A 26,881-nucleotide genomic window follows, 5' to 3' on the forward strand; every position below is an offset into this window, starting at 1 on the left:
GTATTAAGGTAAGGTTGATTCCAGGATCTGGGAAAGAAGTGAGTTTCAACTGACCCCAACAATGAGTAAAGCAGAGTGATCAACTCATCCCAGTATACCTAGAACTTCCACAGTTTTAGCATGGACAGTCCCATGTCCCAGAAAACCAGTCCTGGGACAGTCAGCCACCCTAACATAAAGGGAAGTTCCGTTGAACCAGGTAGCTCATGGGAGACCTAAGAATCATCACATCAATTCTGTGCATCCCTGTAGACTCCATATTACACCAACATTCTATTCCCCACACACAGCTCATGTTACTTCTTTCTTAAGTCAACTCTATAATTTTTGTTGAGGTAAGATCTGAAATTTAAAACCTCATGACATGCTGGGTTGAGGTCCTGCTCCCAGAGGCTACCTACCTACCCCAAATTCCCTTACCCTCATGCTTGGAAATAGAAGAACTCCAGAAAATAAAAGGGAATCAGAGAAAAGCAAATACAAGAGCACACTAGCTTTTGGATGACTATCTGTAAAAAACACCCTAGTATCATGTGCAAGACTGGCTCTGGGGCCAGGTACCTGGGCTGTATCTCTGCTCTGCCACTGACACGATATGTGAACTGGGTCAAGTTACCTCGCTCTAGGCCCCTGTTTCCTCATCTATAATGTGGAAATATTCATATTAATCATCATAAGAATCATAATAGTGTCTACTTCATAGGATTAAATTAGTCAATGCATGTGATGCCCTCAGGACAGTGTCTGCCACATAGTAATCACTCCACAAATGGAAGTTATTATGATTATTAAAACCCTAAAATTTAATATAACTCCAAGTCATCCAGTTACTTGTATGAATAACCCTAGTCTTTCAGGACCTAAACAAATTAAGTTGTAACATTCAAAGTCATTTTATACAAAGAAACTTCTCTTCCTATCACCTAAAGTACCATGTGGGAAAATTTACCCTGCACTTCAGCCTCTCTCTGGCGCTGGTGGAAGGAAGGATGAATCAGCCCCACACAGGATGTTTATTAGGGCTCCAGTAGGGCTGGAGCATCCAGAAAACTCACAAGCACAGGGAGGAGGCTTGGAAACACTTCAAAGCCTGCAGACACTCAGATTGCTTCCTGAGGCGGGTGGATTAGTATTGGTGGTCTGTCCTTAACCACACACTTCACCTCCATTTTTCTCAGCCCTCTTCACCTTTCCCTCTGACTATGACAATGAGAATATTGAAATCAATAAGTTCACCCTCCTTGCTCCAAATACTCAAGTGCTTTGAAATGAAAAATGGTTCAGGAGGAAGAAGCCAAGGCAGAGGCAGGGAGGACATAGGTGAAGTTAGAACTGGCAATGACTACAGTCTAAAGGGAAAGGGAGAGAGGACAGTGGACTAAAAGGGAGAAGACTCAGGTCTCACACCCGTTTTTCCACAAGTCAGTAGTGGGGACAGGAAATTTTAATTCAACAGACCCTGCAATTCCTCCTCTGTAAAATGAAGACACTGATCCAGATAAACAGCTATTATGCCTTCTGGTTCTAAAAGTCCTCAACATATTTTTATGATAAAATGTCAGACGGTTGGTTTTAGCTTTATTCATCTCTCTCATAAGTTCCCCTCTCCTTCTCACCCTGTTACAAGACATTCTTCCAACATCCATTCTCAATTTAAACCAACTTACACGTTTGTCTTCCCTGCTAGACTAGAAGTTCTTCAATGGAAGATATTTTGTTTTAATCTTGTCTTATCCCCAGAACTTAGAACCACGCCTGACATGTAAAGACATTCAGTAAGTGTTTTGGAACTGAATTACCACACTAACCTCCAAATGTGTATTAGTCAGGATCTCAGCTAGAAACAGATGGCCCACTCACCCTGAATAATTGAGGAGAGTTGACTAAAGGGGCTATTGACAAGGTCTAGGCAGAGTGAGGGTAAGTTCACCATGACTGGATGGTGAAGCACCCTCGGGTACAATAGCAAAGAGTTACTACCCCTTCTAGTCCTGAAGGGGTAAGGGAAGAAGGCTGTTGCAGAAGCCCTAAGAAAGTTGCTGAAGCCATAGATATTGAAAGAGGCCTGCCTGATAGGAGCTGGGACCCTCCTTAGAACGAAGCAGCCAACCTGCATCCTAGTAGGGAAGGAAATGGGGGCCCTAACCTCACCCTCCCCTGCCCGTCAAGTCCCTCAAGCTCCTGCCAGTGCCTCTATTGGCTGAACACAACAGGAAGGTGACAGCATGGTGGAGGATCTAAGCCAAGGTGAGCCCCTGGGGCACAGAGTGGGGTGACAACGGTGGAGAGCAGATCCTGTGGGGCGAAAAGAGAACAACCAGCACACTTGTTCCCTGCATCACTGCCTCCTCCTTTCAAAATGACCTTGAATGACTGTGTCCTTTCAGGTAATTTCTTTTCTCCACAAATATATGGACGTTTCTTCATCAAATATGTACATACTATATACACACACTCCCTGACCTACAATGGTTTTACTTATAATTTTTCAACTTAATGATGGTACGAAAGCCACACACATTCAGTAAAAACCTAACTTCGAATTTTGAATTTTGACTTTTTCCTAGGCTAACAATAAATGGTACCATCCTCTCTCATGATGCTGGGCAGCTGCAGTGAGTTGTATATCCAAGTCAGCCCAGGATAAACAACTGATACACTTACAACCATTCTGTACCCATACAACCATTCTGTTTTTCATTTTCAGCACGGTATTCAATACATTACAGGAGATATTCAATACTTTATTATAAAATGGGCTTTGTGTTAGATAATTTCGCCCAACTGTAGGCTAATGTAGGTGTTCTGAGCACGTGTAAGGTAGGCTAGGCTCAGCTATGATGTTCTGTAGGTTAGGTGTATTAATGCATTTTCAACTTACGATATTTTCAACTTACGATGAGTTTGTCAGGACATAACCCCATCATAAGTTGAGACCTGTACACATGTTTACACATTGCTTAATAGGCGTTGCTTAGTTTCTAGCATAACTTTTTTCTTTTCTCACCAATGAGACTGTAAGCTCCCTAGGGGCAAGAATAATGTCTTTTACTTCTAGAGCTATCTCTAGTGTATTTTTGCTATACATACAACAGGCACTCGATATTTGTAACTTTAATGATCATCTTTAACTAAGTTTTCATATATCAAATAATACAATCAGTTAGCTCTGTCATGTTAGCCAATTTCTAAATCTCTAGGAAGAGCTCAATAAAATATATGGTGTGGCTAATTGCCTACTAACTGTGTTTCTGCTGATTGATGATCATGGTGGCAAGGTAAGTCTCCTCCCTTAGAAGACAGGCTTTGCATTTCACTCCATAGTAGTTCCTGGAATTCATTCATTCAACATGCCTTTATCAATATTCACTAGAAGTAAAGTGCTATACAAAGCACTGTGAGAAATCAAAGACCAATCTGACTTATATTCTGTCCCAAGGAACTTAGAGTGCAGCGGGAGAGAGAAAGTACTGATATAACTGGGTGGAAAGAAGGAAAGGAGAGTCCTTTAAAAAAGAGATGAAATGCTAGGAGAGTTCTAAGCAAGAACAACAGTTTTGATGGAGGAATTCTGTATAGGTTTGAGTTAAGTCTTAAAGAACACAGGCTCTTTGGTCAAGAAGAGATAGGAGAAAGGATACACAATATGCATATGCCTCGGGTGTTTCAGGGGAAAACAATTCTTTTGGTTTTCCTGTAAGTTAAAAGAAAGCGTCTAATGAGTATGTGACTAGGAAAACAATATGCTGAAATCAGATAGAGAGGGCCTTGAATGGCAGGCTGACTCTGAACCACCTTTCTGTAGGCAGTAGGGAACCACTGAAAGATTTTGAGCGGGTAATGAGAGCTGGAACTTCAAAGATAAATACAATGACAATGCACTGAGTGACAATACACTGAGAACTTTCTGTACCAAGCACTGCTCTCAACACTGTGTCCCAGTGGTGTAATCAAGGGTCAGGGTGGAAGGAGCCGTCCACTCCAGGACTGATATTGTTTAGAAAGTGCAACCACATGAGGATAGCAAAAAGCTTCCAGACTTCCAGTTGGTTTCCTTATTCTTGCTAAACTCTCCATGGACAATGCATCCCTCTTCTTCTTGCCTGCAACTAGGGCAAACCAATATACACATATTAACTCATTTAATCTTCAAAACATCCCTGAGAGGTAGATACCTTTATTATTGCCAGAGAGGCACAGAGAGATAAGTGATTTTCTCAAGCTAACAAAGTTAGTAAATGGCAGAGCCAGGACTTAAATGCTGGCTGTCTGGTTCCTAATAACTACTCCAACTGGCAAGAAGATGATAACTTCTTTGAAATTAGAACATAGTAAACATAACTCCATGTAAAACCATGATAAACAGGAACTTAAAGTGGGTTTTTTTGTGATGATTCCAGGCCTAAAAAAATTGATCCATTTTTCTATATACACATAGGATCCTAAAGAGCTCTATCCTGATTTTCAGTTGGTTCTATTTTGAGTCCCAATATACATAAATCAGGGTGTTTACTAAGAATCCAGGTGTATTTGACAAAAACCAAATAACTACAATTGTCTAATCAGGCATATAGAGGCAAGTTCTATGCCAGCAGCTGTATGGGCAGGTCAGGGAGTTACCATTCTCAATGGTTAAGTGAAATCACTTCTTTCATTCTGACTGGACAGGCTATTTGCAACATTTCTTTTCAAGTGGTACAAGCACTGTTATTCAAAATGGTTGCTCTTGATATTAAACCCTTTAACTATTATAAATGCCAAGGGCAAAAGCTCCTCGTCAGACTGCGTTTCAAGCATGATTAGGCGTTACAAGAGAGTTTCACATTATTAGTTTTTACTCAAAACTTACATTGCATTTTGGATAAGAAACCCTTCTGATTTGTGGATTCGGTACTCATAGTTTCGACTGTGTGATGCTTCCTGATTCTACGTGTTCATCCAGCCTCCTCCTCTGCACCATGCCTGCTTCCCCCAAACCCTCTTCTCTCCCTCTCAGTCACCACCATCTCCTCCACCACCACCACACACCGTTGCCTCAGAACCCAGTGGGACTATTGGCACAGCTACACAACCTGGCAAATTATGACAGCCTGAACTTGAATCAAACCCCTACGGGTTAAAATAATAGTAACAGCAACAATAACTACAATTGCTAATACCCATTTAGTGCTTACCACTTCACCTGCACAATTACATTTAATCCTCAACTCTAAGTAGGAACTATTCCTATCCCCATTTTCTACATGAAAAAAAATGGAAACTCAAAGGGGTTCAGTGAAGTAGTCAATATCATACCGTTCATAAATTGTAGTGTCTAGATTTGCTGGGAGGCCAGCAAAGGACTTCAGAGTCCTTTCTCTTAGCCCCTCCACTGCACAAAGGGTTTCCCCTGCAGTGGTACAATCAGAAGAAATAAAACAGCAAAGGAAAGATGGAGAGTCTGAAAAAAAAGGAAGGTTTAAAGCCATTTCTGAAAGAAGCAAGACTCTTAAGATAGTTGTCTCTTTGGGTGGGTATGGCAGGTAGGAAAGGGTCTTTTTTCCTCTTGGGCAGAGTTGAGCATTTGCAAAATTCTGTGAACCCCTACTGGGTCATCCCCATGGCTGTGGCTGGCTGACACTCCTACTATTTAAAAAAAAAAAAAAAAAGATTCTAGGAAACTTAAATCACTTTCCCCAAAATATGAGAATCTCAGATCTCTGACCCTCCCCAGTAAGACCTTAGTCTATTTATTTAGTGCATAGAACTCTTTTGCCTTGCATTAGCAAAATAAAGTTTAAAAAAACAAAATGAGATTTTATCCACAATATGTTAAATGAAACTCTCCAAATTAAGCCCATTTTTTAAGGTAATTGAATGGCTTGTTTAAGTTTTTTACTTATTTAAGAGCAATTCCATTCCACCGACTTTGCCAATTAGCATATAAGATATTTACCAGCACACTGTAAATGTAAGGGTGCTTCATCTATTCCTCTCTTCTCCTAGTCAATATATCTTTTTAATCAGAGAGGAAGAGGAAAAAAAAAAAAGCCCACCAAATACCCCTGCACAGCAATGCCAGACCTGAAGATACATTATAATGGCAAACATGTCCTCAATCCAAAATGAACATACTTCATTTCTCCCTTGCCTTATCTCATTTTAATCTCATAATGTATGTGTAGATCCTTCTGGATCCAAATAATGTGGAGTATCCACAGAGCTTTTTTTTAACCTCTTCCAGCTTTGCATTCCAGATGCTCAGATGGCCTGGTACAGGAGAGAAAGATAAAGTGGTAGAAGACTTGCTTAATCAGCAAGTGCATTCGTGCAGTAAGTTCTCTCCTAAATAAGCAAGACGGTAGATAGGCCTTTTCAAGCATAATAATCCTGAACAATTCTTAGACACTGCTTGGAAAGTTCATTTACGAATGTTGATTTGAAAATGGTTCTTTGACCCTGCCAGGGCTCAGAAGGAGAGTGCTGTGATAAATTAGTCGTGTCTTCCATAGGTGCAGAAAGGTGGGGCAGCAGGAGGCCGTTTAGGGGATGGCATAATATGCTGGATAAGATGACGGTGCAATCAGTCTCGGTCAACTTCTGCTGATACTAAGGTTGGGTTTACCATAAGTCATTTTTATTATTTACCCCTGGGCTCTCTTATGTATTCATTTCCTGTCTAGGACTTGGAGTAATGGATGCAGTTTAAAATATTTCAAAGAATGCTGTGTTAACTCCTATATATCTATCCAACAAGTCCCTTTATCACCATCTTCACTGACATCACTATAGTGCAAAGCACCATCACTTCTCACTTGGCTTTTGGCAACAACTTTCTAAACAGCCTGCATGAACCAACTCTTCTTAGCCCTACAGTGCCTCTTCTCACTACCAACAAAAGATTCATTTCAAAATATTGACCTGGTCACGCCATACTTTGCTGAAAAAAACTCAGTGGTTGCCCATGGTTCTTAAAGTCCAGACTCCTTAACAAGATGAACAAGCCCCTCATACTCAGCTCCCAAGTCCCCTTTCCAGCTTCATCTTTTACCATGTTCCCCCTAACCCCTTCTGAGCTCCAGCCACATGGGCCTTTCAGTTCCTCAAGTGTTCCCTACTGACCCCCACTATGGGCCTTTGCACACACTGCCCCATCCGCCTGTCTTTCTTCCCAGACCACTCCCTCCACATTTGTCAAGTCACTCATCCCAATCATCTTTCCTCTGGGAAGACTTTCCTGAAGTGACTATGTAACCTGATATCCAAACCAGGATACTTTTGAGAGCTAGAGTGCTATCAAAAATTAAGTTAGATCACTGGCTGGGACCCTCACATGAAATGTGTTCATCGTAGCTCATACAGGTATATAGCTCTCTATCTTAAGGGATGAAAAAGTAAGGGTGGAGGAGAGCATTAAAAACTATCTTGCTTATTGAAACTCAAATCACCTCTCCCATACCTATTGCTCTAACGATTAAGTACAACTCAAATCGTGGCCACCATGTGTTTAAAAAATCAAAGGTGTGGCTTTATCTCCCAATTCTATCATAGGAGAGAATCAGTATGGAAAAGAGAATACATTCACCATGTAGACACTGCATGGAGAGAAACAAACACATGGTTACTTGGACAGATATCCCAGTTTCTATTTTCCATTTAGAATTATTTTAATTTCTTGTTTTGCTTGTAAAAATAATGTGTGCTTATTGTTTTAAAAATTTTCAAACAAAACAGAGAAGCAAAAAGTGGAAAGTTAAAAAAATATCCCACAATCTAACCTTCTTTAATGGAGTCATTGTTGATAATGAGGAATCTAGTCTTCCAACCTTTTCTCTATGTTTGAATGAAACATATGTTGCTATTTTTGAAATGAGATTAGGTCATAAGTAATGTTCTGTGACTTGCTTTTATTTTTTACTGAATATACCATGGTGTCTTCAGAGAAAGAGAGAAGCAGCCTCTGATATCTGACATCTGGACTGGTACTACAGCTAGAACTTGATGTTCTTCTGTTAAACGTAAACAACTTCACAGAGCATCAACAATAGACAAGGCCACTCTGTGACCACGATGGATCAAGACAAAAACAAGACAACCTGTACCAGGTCTGAACATGGACAAAACGTGAACATTGTCCAAGCCACCACAAAAATAACCAGACATTTGCCTTTCCTGACTAATATCAGTGATTGCTGCTTCTTTACCAATTACAGCTTTAGCTTTGCGCTACTCTGTCTTCCTTCCAGAAAAGATTGATTAAGATATACATCCACTGCTTGACAGCAACCAATCCACAGCAAAGCCCTGCTTCCTTAAACCCTCCCCCAAACCACCTGACACAAGGACAAGTCCCCTATAAGTCCCTTCTAACACCTCTGAGATGACCCACCATTCTCTGTGGTGTGGTTCTCCCTCCTTGTAACAAGGAATAATCCCAACTTGTTCAACTACATGTGTATTCCAGGTGAGCATTAGCTGGAGGAAATTTGATGTCAATATGCATATATCTATATATTTATTTTCAAAAATCATTTTATGGCATTCTACTGTATGAATTTACCATATTTTATTTAACTGAAGATCTACTGATAGATATTTAGGTGTTTCTAACGGCACTATAATGCATACCTTTCTTTACATATTTGTGTACAATTGCTTTAATTATTTCCTTAGGATAAATTACTAAAAATATAATTTCAGAGTCAAAGACCAGGCTCATTTTCATTTCATTTTAAACTAGTTTTTTATAATATAAAGGTAATATATGGTCTTGGCAAAAAAATAAATAAATCAAACGTTCAGATGAGCATAAAGTTATAAATAAAAGCTCTCTTTCTCTCCACAATCCTCTGGTATCATTCCACAGAGATAACCATGTATATACTTCCATAACTTTTACCCAAATAAAAAAATTGATATAAATATAATTGTGTGTGAATGTGTGTGTGTATAGATAGATAGATGGATGGATAGATAGACATTCTCATTTTTTAAAAAGGTTATGTTATGCTTGCATTTAATTTTGATTCCTTTGCAAAATTATCTACTACAACATTTACATTCTTACCAACAGTGTATGAGCATGTCTATTTTTCAGGATGTAAATTTAAGACGTATAATATTAAGAAGAAAGACCTACAGCCAAACTCACTCAGCTTTGCTTTCCTTATTTTTAAACATCAGCTACCAATATCTATTTTGCAAGGCTGTTTTGGACATTAAATGAGATGATATTTAAAGAGAAACTCCATGCATTGTCTGGCCAACAACATATGTATAAATACATAATAATAATTGATACTATTATCATCATTTGGTTCATCTGCCACATTTAAGTAGCTCTAGGTAGCAGTCCTAGTTCTATTCTTTAATGTTAAGAAAATAAATATAACGTTTCTAATCTTAAAACCTTGAGTTACTATCTTTAATAACAGGGGGCTAAGAAATTTAAATGATGTGAGTTAAGCCAGCTATAGTCTCTAGGAAAGAAAAATATCTTCCATACTATCTTGCTAATCAGTCCTCTGCTACAATTTTCTATTGATCTCTCCCTTGGAGAATTTGAGAATTATTCTAATAGTGAGAACTTTGGCACACCAGCACTTGATAAATGTCTCCAGATTCTATCTTAAAGAGCAATAACGCAATTTGGGTGAAAATAAATAGGCAGCCAAGCAGAGGCTCTGAAGGATGAACGGATAGATTTCATGGGCCCATTTCCCCGTTACAGAAAGAGATATTTATTGCCCGCAGCACAGCTGAGGGACTGCATTTGGAAATGCCATAGACAGTGGTCTGTGGCTGAGGCCCTGGGGCTCAGCCCAGGATAAGGCATTTGGCAGGTTCAGGCCCAGAATGGCAGGAAGCCTGCTTTCCAAACAGCAGCTGCAAAGAGAGACAGTTTGTTAGAACTGATTCGGCCTCGTTCACATCGCCCACGGCACCCTCAGCACTCTCCCAGGCACAGTGCCGTCTTTGTAATCCAAGACAGGGAAGCAGGAGAGGAGAAGAGAGGGGAGAAGGACAGTGTAGGAAGAGGGATGAGGGGAAATGAAAGGAAGAAAGGGGGAAAGACTGAGAGGGAGAAACGGGAGAAACCTGGAGAAAAGATTAGAATTCACTTCTTGACAATAAGAACCATGTTCAAGATAATACTAACAAAGGGATCTTTTCCACAAAGGAAACCTGAGGTCTTCCTGCCTTCAGGCTTCTAATCTGAATCTATAGATGCATTATTATTGTTATTATTATCATCATAATTATTTCCTTTATTAAAACCCTTGATATCTGTTATTATTTTAACTTCAATAATAAAATTTTAAAAAAATGATTTTCTATTTTTCAGAAGAAACAGCACAGAAATATTAAATAACTGTCTTAATATTACTTCAGAAGCTGGTGACCAAGGAGATATTAAGAAATAGATTCCCAAGCAGCCACATAGCACAGGGAGATCAGCTCGGTGCTTCGTGGCCACCTGGAGGGGTGGGATAGGGAGGGTGGGAGGGAGAGAGATGCAGGAGGGAGGAGATATGGGGATATATGTATGTGTATAGCTGATTCACTTTGTTATAAAGCAGAAACTAACACACCATTGTAAAGCAATTATACTCCAATAAAGATGTTGAAAAAGAAAAGTTAAAGCTTGATGTTAAACAATAAAGAAAATAAAAGGTGTTGATAACAAAAAAAAAAGAAATAGATTCCCAGAATCCCAACCCAATGCTTCCTCTGCTATACCAGCCTTCTAATTACTTCTCTGTGTTTTCCCATTTGTTTAAAAGATTGATCATACCATTACCTAATGTCACCTAATTGACAGAAACAGTTTGATAAACTAGGTCATGTTCCATAAACACATTGTCTCAGTGTGCGTTTGAATTTCACTCATTAGCTTTTTGACTATTAGCAAGGTCCTTATCACTCTGTGCCATAGTTTCCTTATCCATAATGGCAATATCCAAAATGGGAATAACAATAATGCCTACCTAAACGGGTTATGACAAAAAATGAAATAAAATAATGCCCATGAAGTGCTTAGCATGGTGCCTGACACATAGTGAGGACCCAATAAATGTTAGGGTAGGTGGTGGTAGTTAAGTACTAGTGAATTATTATCAACATCAACAGCAATTCCCACTCACATAGCAGACACTAAAAAAGTATTCTCATGATCACGGCTAAATTTCTGATGAAAAATGCAACTGAGATTGGGCCTAGAGTAGAGAGTTGTTCTAAGAGAACACACACCAGAGGGCAAACTGTGGTCTTTATTTAGCTAAAGGGTCCAAGTTTCAAAACATTTGAGGGTGGGAGGTACCATGAATTCTACACTTCACCAGGGCAACATTAGGAGTCACTCAATGCCATGGAGAAAAACCAGCTCATCATGCTGGTGATTCTTTACCTTTAGGGAGAAATTTATCTTTTCAAGGCTCTGATGAAAGCTATGGAGAAAAAGTCACTAACATGCAAAGTGTTGCATCCAATAATAAGAATTAAGCCCCTACTAGATGCCAAGCATGCTTTGACAGATGAAGAAAAGATATAAGATGCATTAGGTGAAAACAGCTTTGCCTTTCTGCATTTAAGATTTGCAGCAAAGCGGAGTTTTGATTCTAGATTATTCTCCCGGCTGATTTGCTGCTTTGGAGCATTAGCATCTCCTCTAACCTATTGAACTGCTAAGTGTATAAATGTATATTAGGTCAGAAGTGGAGAAACAGGACAGAAGTAAGGGGAGGAGACGTAGCAAACGTGTAGCTAAGAATCTAGAACTTTTTATTATGCCTCTCCTTCAACTTTCTCACATGATAGGGGGAAACAAAACGAAACAAAACAAAACCCCTGGATGTTTTATAGGAGCAAAGGAAGGTCTCTTCTAGTCCTGTGATTCACTACTGAGAAAATTCAATCTCCTCCACATTTTCAATAAGGCTCAGATGCTGTGCATAGTTATTAGACAGCAGATTATTAGTAGTTCTAATGAAAATACTGAACTACAGTCGTCCTCAGGAATACCTTGCTGCTTAAGCTTAAATGTCACGAGGTATTTGATCATAGATGCAAACAGGGAAGGCAAAAGCCTACATACAGCCCAGAAAGAGAAGGGCACAAAGAAATGACAGAGGTGGGCACAAAATAGGTCTGGGGATGACAGAGACAGATAATACATTCTTTCTGGGAGTGGTGATTTAGCATTAGGATGTGGCTTGCAAACCTCTAGTTGTCTTCTTTTCGCTTGTTCAGCTAAGGTAGCCATTCCCCAGCCTTAGATTATAGTAGTTCCTTATCACTTATTTGATAAAGCTGAGAATAAGAAATTCCCAGCAATGGCTTGGTAGTAGAAGTTTTCACTCTCTTTCACCTGGCCTCCCTATGGAAATAAATTCAGTATTTCTAAACTAGCTTTTGCGAGGATCTATTCAAAATAAAAGTAAAAATGAAAAGTGTGAGTCATTCTATTTTATATATCTTAAAAATGTAACTGATTCATAGCATCAAAACCTCTTGGTGTTGAAAGGAATTTCTAAAGTCACCTAGATTTAGCCACTTCAGATGTAGCAGAAGAAGAATAGGCAAATTGAGGAAAAGGACAGAATCAGATTTCCTTCCTTCCTCCCTCCCTCTCTCCCTCCCTTCCTACTTTTTTTTTTAATTAAGGTTTCATTAGCTCAGGCACACTGTATACACTTGAGTAACTAGAATTAAGCTGACAATGTGTTGCTGAGCAGAAAACCAGCTGTAACACAGGTAAGGGTGGTCGATAATCATGTATCAATTACTTCTGTACACATAGATTTAAGATTTCCTAAAGGACTTGAAGGTACTGTGTTTTTCAGTCTCCCTATAAGTCTATTCAGCTCTGAGTTTGCTAACCACTTTTTGTCTTTCCACATACAGGACAAAATCTCATTTAATCCAGACTCTACCCCTAAAATTGTGAATTATGGGGTCTGTGCAATGCAGATTTTAATGTGCACGAATTTCTGTCTGTATGTCCCTAATTTTACCTTCAGCCCATCCTCTCTCCTGAACTCCATACATTTCCAGTTCTCCACTATAGCAGTCTTCAAACTGGGATTCTTGCCCTCCTGTGTACAGACTTTCCAAAGGTTATGGGGGCAAGAATAGTTTCATGGAAATACGTTTGCAGACCTTCAGTTTCCATGTATCCTTTTCCCTAAAACTTACCTGACTGAGAAAGTGCCTCTAGTCAGCATTATGCCAATTTCCTATCCATCTCCCCCACCCCCATTTTCTCTCTTTTACAAAGAAAGAATAGCTCTCACCTATCTTGATGTTTACTATCATAAGATACATTGGATGGTTTCCAATCCTTTGCTTTCAATACATCTGAAGGAGGATTAAATGAACATATCCATTAACACATCATTAAAAATAAGTTGATGATAGATTATTATGTGACTTTTTTGCAAATATCTTTAAAAGTGTTCATAGCATTGAGTAACATGGTTATTTAAAAAATTAAACAGAGAAGTGACAGAGAATTGATTTTGTTTAGTGTCTCATCCTATCAAAAAGTAATTTTTATCCTTAACACAGGAGCTAAGTATAAAAGAAAACTGGCCCCATTTATTTCATCAAAAGATGCATTTCCAGTACAATTCTACTTAGTGTTTACTGAAATTTGTATTATTTGTTATTTTGATCAGTTGTCAACTAAATGTAGCAAATAATTTACTCCAGAAGAAATTTTAAACATTCAAACCTTATGGACATAAGAAATTTTCATTTTTAAAATATTTCAATTTATATGCATTTTTGTGGTAGCTAAGTAGAGTGATCAATAAAAGATTCCAACAGAAAATTGTGTCACTTTAGGATAAAATTCTGTGGGGAAGTAGAATGGAAATGTGAGTTCAATGAGAAAAAGGAACAGCGTATAATTTTTTGACTATGTAAGAAAAGCTTGTTCAAGTATATTGTTACATAGATTATGATCAGATCCCTACGGTTTATAGACCCGGGGATACATTTAAAAGAGAGATGTAATATTTTACTTTAAGGTATGAAGTGACAACACACTGGAAATCATACCCTTTTTAACTCTTTAAACACAATGAAAAATGTTAGATGTCAAATTACAAATGTGCTAGAAGGTAGGTTTTCTTTTTTTTGTTTGTTTTTAACATCTTTATTGGAGTATAATTGCCTTACAATGGTGTGTTAGTTTCTGCTTTATAACAAAGTGAATCAGCTATACATACACATATATTCCCATATATCCTCCCTCTTGCGTCTCCCTCCCACCCTCCCTATCCCACTCCTCTAGGTAGGTTTTCAAAATGCTTTAGATGGTTCAGAAAAAAAGACATGTGAAGTCCTTTGCTCTTAAACCGTGCTCCTGGAAGTGTGACCCGTGGACTCCATCAGCATCACCTGGGACCTTATTAGAACTAGAGAATGCAGGCCGCAACCTCAGACCTGAAGAATCAGAATCATTTTACTAAGATTCCCAAATGATCCACACCCCACTAAAGTTTAAGATCTGCTCTACAAGATTCCTTCACCTAAGTAGGGTCTCCAAGTTAACCTATTGTCCCCTTAACCTTCAACATTTCCTCCACTTGTTTCCCTGTCTTGGTTAATATAATAGCAGCCGCATTCAGATAACCCTTGCTAGAAACCTTGGGGTCATCCTTGAAGCTTACTCCTTAGTTACTCCACCGCTCCTCACATCCAATCGGTAAAGAAGCCCAATCAAGTTTACTTCCTTCATTAGTCACTGTGAACCAGGCAATAAGGATAGAGAGTTAAATAAGATATATTCTGGGCCTCCCTTGAATATCTGTCTTCCAAAACCCTCTCTGGAGGACAGACTCTAAGGTGGCCCCCCTGAATCCGACCTTTTGCTCTTCACACCTTTCTCTAATCTCCTCCCCTTGCTTTGGAGGGCAGGGGTCGATCTGTGACTTGCTTCTAACCAATACGCTACAGCAAATAGGTCACCCTGTGATTACTTCACATTCTGGACTCCTAGCAGGGTCACTCTGGAGTCTCCCTCTGCACTACTGGTCTTGGAGAAGTGAACCGAGAGGATGTAAACTGCATATGGAGAAGGCCGTGTGGCCCGGAACTGAGGGCGGCCTCTAGGAGCTAAGGGCAGCCTCTCGCTGACAGCTGACAAAATACTGAGGCTCTCAGAACTACATCTGCAAAGATAAATAAATGCATAAATTCTGCCAATAACCTGAGAGAGCTTAGAAGCAGATTCTTCTCCAGTCAATCCTCCAGAAGAGAATACAACTTGACCAATACAATGATTTGTGAGTGACCCAACTGAGAGAGAACCCAGCTAAGCCATTCCTGGACTCAGGAAAGTGAGATAATACACAGAAACTGTGGGATATTGATATGTGTTAGTGTAAGCCACTAAGTCTATGATAATTTGTTATGCACTGTAGAAAGCTACACCTGTTCTAACAGCCTTAGCTGGGCAGGTACAAGAAGACTCTCCTCATTGCCTTTCAGTCCATACTCTTTCTCCTCTCTTTATCCTGCCTGACACTGCCAGCAGGGTAACTGAAAAATAAACCTCACCACCTCACCATGTCAAACCCATGCTTAGAACACTTAGAAGGCCTAAAAACAAAGGTTTTCAATAAGTATGTTAAATGCATATAAAAAGTCCTAAGAAGTTACTTGTATATGATACAATCCTGTATATACGCAACAAACCAATCTACTTAAAAAGACACAGTTCAGGCTCTCAAGATACATAAAGTGAGCTGAGGCCATGGTAGTGGTTATTCTGCTTTAATCTTAGCTTTACAGCTATTCTTTGCATCCTTTGAAAAATTATCTTTAATACCTGAATGCCCTTTTCTTTAGTAACAAAAAGTAGGCAATCCTCCATAAGTGCCTAATTTATGTATTTTAAAACCATGTCCAATTTCCAACCGCAGCCAGAAAGGAAATTTCTGTTTACCGAACACTGACTCTCCTGCTGTACTTTTCACTGGCTCCCCTTGATTTGGGGATCCCACACATGCCCAGCAGACACACTTGCTCACATCAAAGTAACTTTCACATTTGCCTCCATTTTGCTTTATTCATTCACAGAGAGCTTTGAGTGTTGCCAAGTTCAAAATGTGTTGCTAAGAGACAAACTTGCTCTGTGGATAAGAAGCAGGAATCAAAGGCAGCTGGCTAATGGATTCATTACTAACTCATTTACCAACTTTGGAAGACACAGGGCTGCTCTGCCTCTTGGTTTCCCCAAATGGTAATTAGAAAAAAATATAAAGATGGATGTTCCATGCAGGGATATATCCTTGTTCATTCCCATTATGACAACACAACACTGGGCTGTAGTTACCACACCCCACCACCTGTCTTACCTCTGTCCAATCCCTGTTGCACACCAGTGCCAGGTTAACTTTCAGAGAGCACATCTCTTATCTTCTAAAGCCCTGAAATGACTCCCCAGTGCTTTAAGGACCCATTCAAACGGTTCAGTGAGAGCCCTTTAGGCTCTGGCTTTATCTTTCTGCTACAAATTCTCTGTGTTTACCTTGCAAGTTCTTTGTACCTCAGCCACCTGGCTCTCTAGCTAACCCATGCCTTTCTGTTCCAATATTTTTCTGCTGCCATTCTGGTTGGTTTAGAATGAAGTCCTCTAATATTTCTGCCAGTTGGAATTTCCCCCACCATTCAAAGCCTTGAGATGCTTCTCTTCACAACATGCCCCTAACAGAAGGAATTCTCCCATCTGTTAATTCCTATGACTTTTCTTTTTGGGGATTCCTGCTGTCTTCACTGTGGTGGTTACAGTGTGTGTAACCATGTCTTTTCCCCACAACTAGTCTATTGAGCTACTTGGTTATATGTACTGGGTCATCCACACTTGTATCCCATATGATAGCTCATAAAAGCAGACACCCAATTTGCTTATTGAATAATAATAATATTAGTTGAGTGTCTTATACCAAGTTCAGTGCTAAGTATTTTACATAGATGATCTTACTTACTCCTTATAATAACCCACAGAGGTACTGTTGTTGACCCCATTTTGTAAAGTAGGAAACTGAGGTTCTAAAATGTTATACAATCTAGCTCAGGGTCACAGTCACAAAGCTATTAAGTGCCCAAGTCAAGATATGAAAGATAGTTAGTACAGCACTATTTGAAACATCCAATATAAGAAATAATTCTAAAATCTTTAAGTATCTGGATAAATTTATTATGGTTTGCCAATACAATGTGATAATGCTCTGTGTACACGGTTACAGTACATGGTTAAGTGAAAAAGCAACTTCGAAAAGAGAGAGTAGAGCATAATTAAACTTTTAAATAAATAAATCATATATAAATTAAAATGTTCATGTTTTACTTTATATGCTCCTGTATTGTTCTAAGCATTTTCATCAATGACTATTTATTACCCTTATAATGACTTGTTTTTAAGTTAAAAATTTCATTATCAAAAAAAATAAAAGAGCATCTTTAACCTTAAGTTCTTTTACATCCCTTCATACAATTTTCTTTGTTATTTCTCCTGCTTCTGTCTGGTTTCTTAACATGGAGAAGCAGCCTTATAAAGCTTCCCACTCAAGTCTATTAGGAGATTGCTTTTTAGCCACTCTAGGAGAGTTACTCCCGAGGTTATCACTAACACCTCTTCCTTTAGACTGCTCCAGCCCTATCCCCTTAGGCTCTTTCAATGCAGACCCAGGAAACACTGAGATTCGCAGTTCTGTAATGAAGTTGCATTATCAGGAAGTTTGGGAAATGCTAAGTTAAAGTAAAATGGATTTCCTTTCTACAGGATTTTAGCACCTTTATTAGTGAAAGATTGTTGTAAATCTATAAGAAAGGAATAATGCAGTAATGTGTAGTTTTTAGAAAGCACTTTACCAAAAAGAAACCATTCTTTTTTAAAAATAGGTTTTCAAGTCAAACAATGTTCAACCTTTAGCAAACTCTGTTCCAGAGAAAAACTTAGGTAAAGCGCCCAAAACACGCAGGTTTTTTTTTTTTTTTAAATATATACATATATATATATATTAAACATCTTTATTGGAGTATAATTGCTTTACAATGGTGTGTTAGTTTCTGCTTTATAACAAAGTGAGTCAGTTATACATATACATATGTCCCCATATCTCCTCCCTCTTGCGTCTCCCTCCCATCCTCCTTATCCCACCCCTCTAGGTGGTCACAAAGTACTGAGCTGATCTCCCTGTCACACGCAGGCTCTTAATGGTCTGATGCCATCAACCTTTCTATCTCCCAGCACCAGCTCACCATTCCTTTTGGTCCACTTAACAAACTCCTGTAGGTTTTTCAGATTTATTCATCTTTTGTTTTGCCCTTCCGACCCTTTTTGCTAGACAAATTTCTACTCTTCCTTCAAACATCTACTCAAAAGTTAGCTCCTCCAGGAAGCCTTCCTTGCCCATCTTCTTACCTCTCCTACCTGCCACACGCCGCATAATTTTCTTTACTTTGACCATAGTAATGCCACTCTGTATGTAATGTCTAATTCACTTATCACTCTCTACCAGTAGAATGCAAAGCCCTCAATGATGAAGGCTTAAGCAAACTGACAGGAACAGAGAGCAGAGTGGTAGTTTCCAGAAGGCTGGGGCGTGGAAGAAATGAAGAGATGGTGGTCAAAGGTTACAAACTTCCAGCTATAAGATGAATAAGTTTTGAGAATCGGATGTACAGCATGTTGATTATAGTTAATAATAATGTATTATACACTTGAAATTACCAAGAGGGTAGATGTTAAATGTTCTCAACAAAAAAAGAAATGGTAATTATGTGACATGATGGAGGTGTTGGTTAATACTCTGGTGGTAATCGTTTTGCAATATGTATCAAATCAATACTTTGTATACCTTCAACTTACAATCGATAAAGCTAGAAAAAAAACATGTGAACAGAAAATCTGACATTAATAAATGCATAGTGGCAATGGAGAAAAAATAACATTTCTAATAAGAAAAAATAATATTTTTATGTTATAATACAAAAGCTTAAGTATCATTTGCTTCTGTATGTTCAGGGCCTAAAGCAGCACCTGGAATATAGGAGATAGTGTTAAACATACTTTTGGATGAATAAGTGGATAAAACTGATAATAAAATAATATCTTTCTTTAGAATAAGTTACAAAAAAGAGAAATTCATTACTATATTCCAGCTAGTAGAAAAATCATTATTTAAAAGAAAAATAAGAAAGTCAAGAGTTCTTTACAGGAAGGAGGTTTCATGACTGAAGGCACATATTAAGTAAGCTTTCAGAATTTCAAATAGCTGTCATGAAATAAAAAGTTTGAGCTACTGAGGATGGCAAGTGTTTGAAGTGACACTCTCAGGATGGAATCCTTTCTGAAGTTCTTTCAGTCTCAGGGCACACCTACCCCCCTCAGCATATTTAGCGAACTTGAGACTTGGGTGCCTTACTGTGTCCAGTGTCTATCCCAACAACTTTGGGAATCCATGGACTTCCTGTTATTGCTTCCTCACTTGGGACATTCATCAGGAGCTTCTGGGCTCCAGAGGCCCTTGAGACCAAAGAAGAGGGGCCAGGTCTCCTGGGAAACCAGCTGGAGGCACCGAAAGACTGATGGTGAGTTGCAGCTCTTCTGAAGGCCTGACTGGGAAGCCGCAAGCAATCCCGGCCAGCCACCACAGAGCCCTCAATAGCCTGACAGTAGGGCTCATTGGCAGGTCATGCATGTAACTGTCACCTCAAACAAAAAGAAACAGAGACCTAAGGGAAATAGTAAGATGGAGTTTGTAGGTCAACCCAGGAATTGGAAGAGGAAACCGGAGTCTGAATTAGTTTATTCTTTGCAGAGATCAAGTCCTCAGAGGGTTCCATGAAAGATAGGTTCCCTGGGAGACTTTGAAAACATGGATCCTGGGGAAATTAGGAATCATGTCTTTCCATGTTGAAAATATGTTTGGATGGTAATAAATATCTTCAGGAAACATGAAGAAAAAATTTGAGTTGAATGCTTATTTCTCATAATCATAAGTCCTGCTACATTTTTCACATTAGGATGTAAAACATGCATTGTTTCCATTAATAAAACGGTCCTGTCAGCAAATGTGTAGGATGTTGTCGTGGACTGAATGGTTTCTCTTAAAAAGATACATATAGCCCAAACCCCCAGTGCCTGTGAAGGTAACCTTATTTGGAAATAGGGTCTTTACACATGTAATCAAATTAAGATGGGGTCACACTTGATAGGGTGGGCTCTAATGCAATATGACTGGCATCCTTACAAAAAGAGAAGATACACAGAGACACAGCAGAATGCCATGATAAGATGGAGGCAGATTGGAGTGATTCATTTACAAGTCCAAGAACTTCAAGTGTTACTTACAACACCAGAAACTAAGACAAAGGCATGGAACAGTCTCCCCTGGAGCCTGTAGAGAGAGTACAGTCCTGCTGACACAATCTTCTGGCCTCCAGAACTGTATGAGAATAAATTTTTATTGTTTAACACCACCAACTTTGAGGTACTTTGTTACAGCAGCCTAAGAAACTGATACAGATGTTTATTGCTCCATGTAATTCATGTAAACCAGTGGCTCTCGGAGTTTTGATCCCAGGTTATACTTCTACAGCATCTGATTGAGTAGATCTGGAGCAAAGTCCAGAAATGTGTGTGATTAATAAATTCCTCTGGTAATTCCAGTAACTGTGGATTACAGAGAAAATTTTACAAAACATTGATTTAAACATCTAAGATGTTTTGTTTTTTGCCTGACTTTTATCAAAAGCCAGGCTTTTTCTCCTGTGCTTTTTCACAAGTATTCTGGAGAACAAAAAACAAACGCATGTAATTGGTTCTATACTAACTCAAAAAGGTCAACAACGATTTTAATAATAAAGCAATGTTAGCTGAACCGACGTACCATGTCCCAAATTGTAGACCAGAGGGAAAAGAGTTAGCTAAATGACCCTCCCATTGAATAGGGGGAATAACGGAAATTCTGACAGACCCTTATCTTGCACCAAAGGGAGCAGGTGTTGCAACAATGCAAATAACTTGTGTTGCCAAAAGCCTTCCCTTCTCGTCCTGGTGGCTCATTTCAAATGTTGTAGTGTGTCCTCTCACTCACAGAACACGTGCAGCATAGCCAGCACGAGAATGGAGGGCTATTGGGGGCTCATCAGAAATCATGTTGCTTCAACAAAGCCCTGACTTAGAAGCTCAGAGCACGGTCGGCACCAAGTTCACTGCCTGAAACTACTCCAACTGACCAGACTCTGAAGAATGTGAGAAGCATATTTAGGTGGAACTGGTTAAAGTTCAGGACCTGGATCTCAGTACTGAGTGGATCAGTTAATGCTGCCACTCAGATCAACAGGCAAACCAGTCTTAATGGGTTAATAATGGGTTTTAGACCCTGTGACTTGTCTTAGGCATGTCTACTTGGTATGTGATTAGGCCCAAATCATCTAACTTCTCTAAACCTCAGCAGCCCCAACTAGAAAACAAGGATAATTCCTACCTCCCAAGGGCTATTTGGAGGTTGAATAAAGCAGTGTATGAAAAATTATCCAACAAATGCTAGTTCATATGGGTAAGCAGTCACACAAATTTCTTTGGCCATGGAATACAATGTCAGCCCTAGGTGCCTGCTTCATAGTGTGAGCTCAAAAACACCTGCTCAACCCACCACCATCACTGGCTGTTCCCGAAATAGCTTGCGCTGCGGATAGCAGATGTATCACGTATCACGGTGGGTACCTTGGACAGTAGAAACCCTCTATTGTCATCTACTGCGAACAGACAGGTAATGTGTCAATTCATAAAAAATATTGGTTAAACTGGGAAATCCTTACAAATGATGCATACGTACCTTAGATTTACATTGTAACTTAAAATGTATAAAATAGATTCACTCCTAAGCTTTGGATGTAGGACAAGTTTTGTTGTCGTGGTTGACTTTAAGACAGTACAGTACAGTGATCAGAGTTCACACCATCTCTCTTTCATAAACAACTCAAACATCATCTGCTAGGATTTCCAGGTTTGCTTTCTATAAAGCAGACTGAGAAAGCAAAGACCTTTGTGAAACCATCTGAGTGCAGACTCTTCTGGTTTTTATGATTCCCTCCACCCCCCAAGTTTTTAGAGTTGTCTCATCCACATCTAATTCAACAGCTCTTTTAGCAACCTTACTGTTTCCAAAACATTCACTGAGTGGACAACTCTCTTTCTGCACTTACATTAAATCAGTTGTGAAACATTTAATTGAAATATGTAATTACATAACAAACGGAACTGGCATAAACAGACATGGGCAGCAACACAGCTGACTCTTGGCAAGTGTGCAACTGCACTGATGGGAACAGAAGAACCAGGATGAAACAGAGCAGCCCACTAGGTGGGAGCAACCCGCATTCTTCAGGCCTTAGGCAATATGTTTTATAAGGGATAGAAAGCTCTGGTTGATCGAATGGGTAGAAGGAGATTGGTTAAGAGTTTCTGATGCATCACTTTGTCTAACAGAGAAGCACTAGGCTCTCAGCAAAGAGACACCCTGGGGCCAGCAGAATCGGAATGGACCAAAAGGCGGCGTGTTGTAGAGCTGCAGCCCTGGGATCTGCTATCAGAGGTTAGGCAGAGAGCTCTGGAGCTCTTTGTAAGTTCTACTTTAAGAAACAGTTTATTTCAACAGCTCCTTGAATATTGAGATATTCAGCCCACCAATGAAGCTTCTGTCGATCCTGACCCAGGGAGAAAGAAAGCCCTGAATCATCCTGAGTATCAGACTGTGAGCACTGGCAGATGGCGAAGCCTCCCTCCCTCTTGATTGTAGCTCCAGCAAGAGTCCCCAAGAGGAAACCCCCTTGCATTAGGCCACACGGCTCGCTCTCAACTCAGAGCCAGACTAGCTCTCTCAGGACAGCTTCTTCAACAAACAAACATCACCAACATCAATGACGAGAGCAGCGGCAACTAACACAGCTATAAGGCTCTTTCCTATGATCAGTTACAACACTAAGCGCTGTACATACATTTTCATACAGTAACCCTATACAGCATCCTCTTATATTTGCCCCCTCTCACAAGCAAAAGCACTGAGGATCAGGAGATTTAAAACTTATGAACATACAGCTGGTAAATAGAAGAACTCGAATTTAAACCCAAATCTGACTTAACAATGGGACAAAGGTCTTTAATCACATGACAGAACAAGGAAGAGAGAAGGGGAGTGTTCATGGGTGTGGTGATTTACAGGAGCATGTTGTGACTTTAAGAACAACAGTTGTAATTATTTACATGGCATCCTTGAAGGCAGGGAGAAGCTTAAACTTCCAAATCAGCAATACGGATGATGCAAAAAGTCTTTAGAGTATCTTGGGAAAGACAGTGGTCAACATCACTTTCCTGGTGAGGAAATCTGGACTAATCTGTTTGGGATGATGATGATGACATAGTGGGCGATAAAGATATAAGAAGAGAAGGAAGTGTGTGTATAGGGGTGGGGGGTGTTCAATATCAGGCAGAAGATAGCCCTTCCAATTTATTAATATTTTTATTGTTCCCTCTGAGAAAATCTCATTACAAAATATTGCCCTAAAACATCCCTTTTGTGGCAGGCCAAACCTCGGTCACTAAGTACCTAATAGCATATGGTACATCTCTCTCACTATGGTCAACAGAAGGGACCCTTATCCCTGGAAGCACATCAACCATAAGTTAAATGCTTTGGAAAATACTTGGTCCTTTTTAAAGAAAATTCATACATATATCATGTCACTTTCTTTCTCTAACAACCCAGTGTGACCGGGAGAGAAGTTATTAAATTAGAATCTCAACTTTAGCAAAGACAATATTCACTCAAATTCACACAGCTACTTATAGATGTTAGAACCAATTGTTTTCCATAAGTACTCATTTGGTTAGAAATAAGACAGCACAGCAGAAGAAAAAAAAAAACTGACCCCAAATTAATATTTCCTACTGATAGTTCTCAAACCAAAAATAAACTTGAATAGTCAAGAGATGACCAAGTTAATATTTTGAGATACTTGGTTGAAAGGCACATTATAGAAATTCCAAGTCTAATTTTCCTCATTCATTAAATATGTATCTATTAAACACCTACTACATACCTTCCAAAGTGCTGTGCATTAGGCATACAGTGGTAGATATGAGTGCAAGATCCCTGCCCACGATCTCTTAGCTGTCCGCTCTGCCTTGTCAAGCTTGTACTAAGAAGCCAAATTCTCGAAGGCAGGTCCACAACTGGCCTACAAGGCATCCATTAACCTCCTGAAAATAAAGATAGAGTTTTGGTTATTTGTGTATTTACTTTTCTAAGGAATGGGTTCACAGCTTTTATTCATTTCTCAAATTCTTAACTTTATAAGTTAACAACCAATAGTAAAAGAACCATGATTGAAACCAAGGAATAAACAAGCAGTTATTATAAGTGAAGGACCACACTTCTCCTCTCCCTGTCTTTTCATCCCACCCCAATCTCTGGTCACATCTTATCTAACAAATCCCACAGGCACTAGGGTGTAACTGTATGATATTTGCCTTGTAAATCTCTAAAGTACTATATATAAATAATAGTTAATGTTATGGTCATTATTGCTAAATTTGTAAGTTTCTTCTTCCAACATTTCCAAAGAAAGTCAAATATTTAATGACCAGCCACTGTGTTTCAAAAACATTGCCTCACAACACAGGTCACTTCTGAAGTAAGGGAAGAGAGACTTGGCATTCAAGCTACTGTACTGGCCAGTTAAGTTTGATCTGTTCTTCATTTTCTCTTTCTTCCTTTCCATCCTGTCTTCCTGGCTATGTTTCCTTTTGAAGGATACAAAGACAGTGAAAAACTTAGGTTTCTAAGGGATTTTTAAATGGTTATTAATTCTGGATATTTTTAAATGATATTAGGGTATCCTGAGGTTAAATGGGACCAAGTGGCTTTTAATAATACAATAAATAAATAAAAATGCATTCCCACAGGGCTAGGAATAAACACCTATGTTCCAAAACCCTTCTAGGAACTAAGGGAAATTAATGTTTTTCATCATAAGAAGCCTGGGCACAGTGTACAGACTGCATCCTGAACTGTGCAATGGCTGGCTAGATTTATCCTCCTCCTTCATTTGATATACACTACAGTCAAAAATCCTCTGAAGAATTTAAGCAAGCGCTGTCAGATGATTGCAGCCTTTGAAGACAGACACCTAAAAACAACAACCACACGCGTGCACGCACACACACACACACACACACACACACACACACTCTGCTTTCTACAGCTTACATTTCCAGACTGCTTCGCCTATAAAGATGACTTACTTTTTAGAATAATCGCACATATTTTGACTAGTTTTGTTTTTTAAAGACAGTTCAGCTATATTCATTGCAAAAGCATTTGGAAATGGTCTATTTGTTTCCTCTATCCCAGCTCAGGCACTATCAGTTCATCTTGTGATTATGATAGAAATACACACCCCACAGGAATCCTCTGCTTTCAGAGTCAGGTAGGTGTGTAATATCTCTAGGTTTTTCAGGATTTAAAGCAAAGTAAATCTAGAGAAAGTGCTGCTGTAAAATTCAAAGGAAACATGGTTATTCGGCTTTGCAGAACACGAGCAGTTCCCTTCCTCTGACAGCTCTTGCAATAGTGGCTGGAATAGAGGTAAGATCCCAAAAACATGAAAATCACACTCTATATAATCCGCTTACAGGGGAAGCAAATTAAAAGCTATTTTTGCGAGTTTCTGAGCCCAGCACATGGTCTCCTTCACAAATCGAATTTGACACTCAATCCATCCCCACCACCGACCTGAGGAATGTAAATGTGTCAAGAAGCTTAAAATTAGCTAACAAGTCCACATGAGCAATGGACTATCCAGTCCAAATTTAAGATATATTTGCTTAAGCTTTCTTAACAGAATCTAATTCCTACTTTTTGTTGGTAGTTTTCCTGCAAATCACTTAAGCATTCTAGGTTACCGCATTATCTCAAGAACAGCATAAGTTTCAGCCTCTTTCTCTCAGTCATAAGATATTACGATGTCAAGTCTAAGCCATAAACATAAGCCTGTCTGAAAGCAGCTCTGCTGAGATGCTATTTTTGTTGTTGTCGCTGTTACATCCACTCTTGAAGGAGGTAGAGATGATGCTCTAGCCTCCCTCACGATGACCGTCCGCTAGCTCACTGTGCTCGTCATATTGCTACAAACCACACTAACCACTTACAAATACAAAAGGGAGTTGGATTCTTTAAGCCAAGTGGAAATTTAACTGGAGATATTAAAGATTTATTTTATCTTATTGCATTAGGTACTTACTAAAGGGCAAATGTTTCTAAGGATATAGCCTAACAGTTAAAAGTTAAGTTTTGCCATCAAATACAATGCATTCAAACTCACCTCTGTCAGTAGTTAGCTGTGTGGCCCTGGGGAGGTTACCAAACCTTACTGTGCACTGTCTTCTATTTTATATGAGGATAACAATGGTATCTCTCTCATACACTCACTGTGAAGAATAAAGTATATGATTCTATAACCCCTCCTTCCTGGGCCAACTTTGGAAATTGGACATTCTCCAGCTTCATCACAAACAGCTTTAAGATCTTTCCATATCCTGCTTTTGCCCATAAAAAAATGAGATGCAGGGAAGACTTCTTCACATACATCCAGAAAAGCTACAAATCCAAGCACATCCCTAAACAGAAACAATCCTCTCCTTAAGAGGAATTCTACTTTCGGCTTTACAATGAAATAATATAGGTAAAAGCATCGAGCACAGTGTGTAGACTATGTTAAGTTCTTAGCAAACATGAACTGAATCTGAAGCTGCCATAGCTTGTCCACTTTTGTTTCCTCAAATTCTTGGTGCAAAATCTTCTGGCTACTGTTCAGAATCAACTGT

This window comes from Tursiops truncatus, chromosome 10 (assembly GCF_011762595.2).
Source record: "Tursiops truncatus isolate mTurTru1 chromosome 10, mTurTru1.mat.Y, whole genome shotgun sequence".
Lineage (NCBI taxonomy): Eukaryota > Metazoa > Chordata > Mammalia > Artiodactyla > Delphinidae > Tursiops > Tursiops truncatus.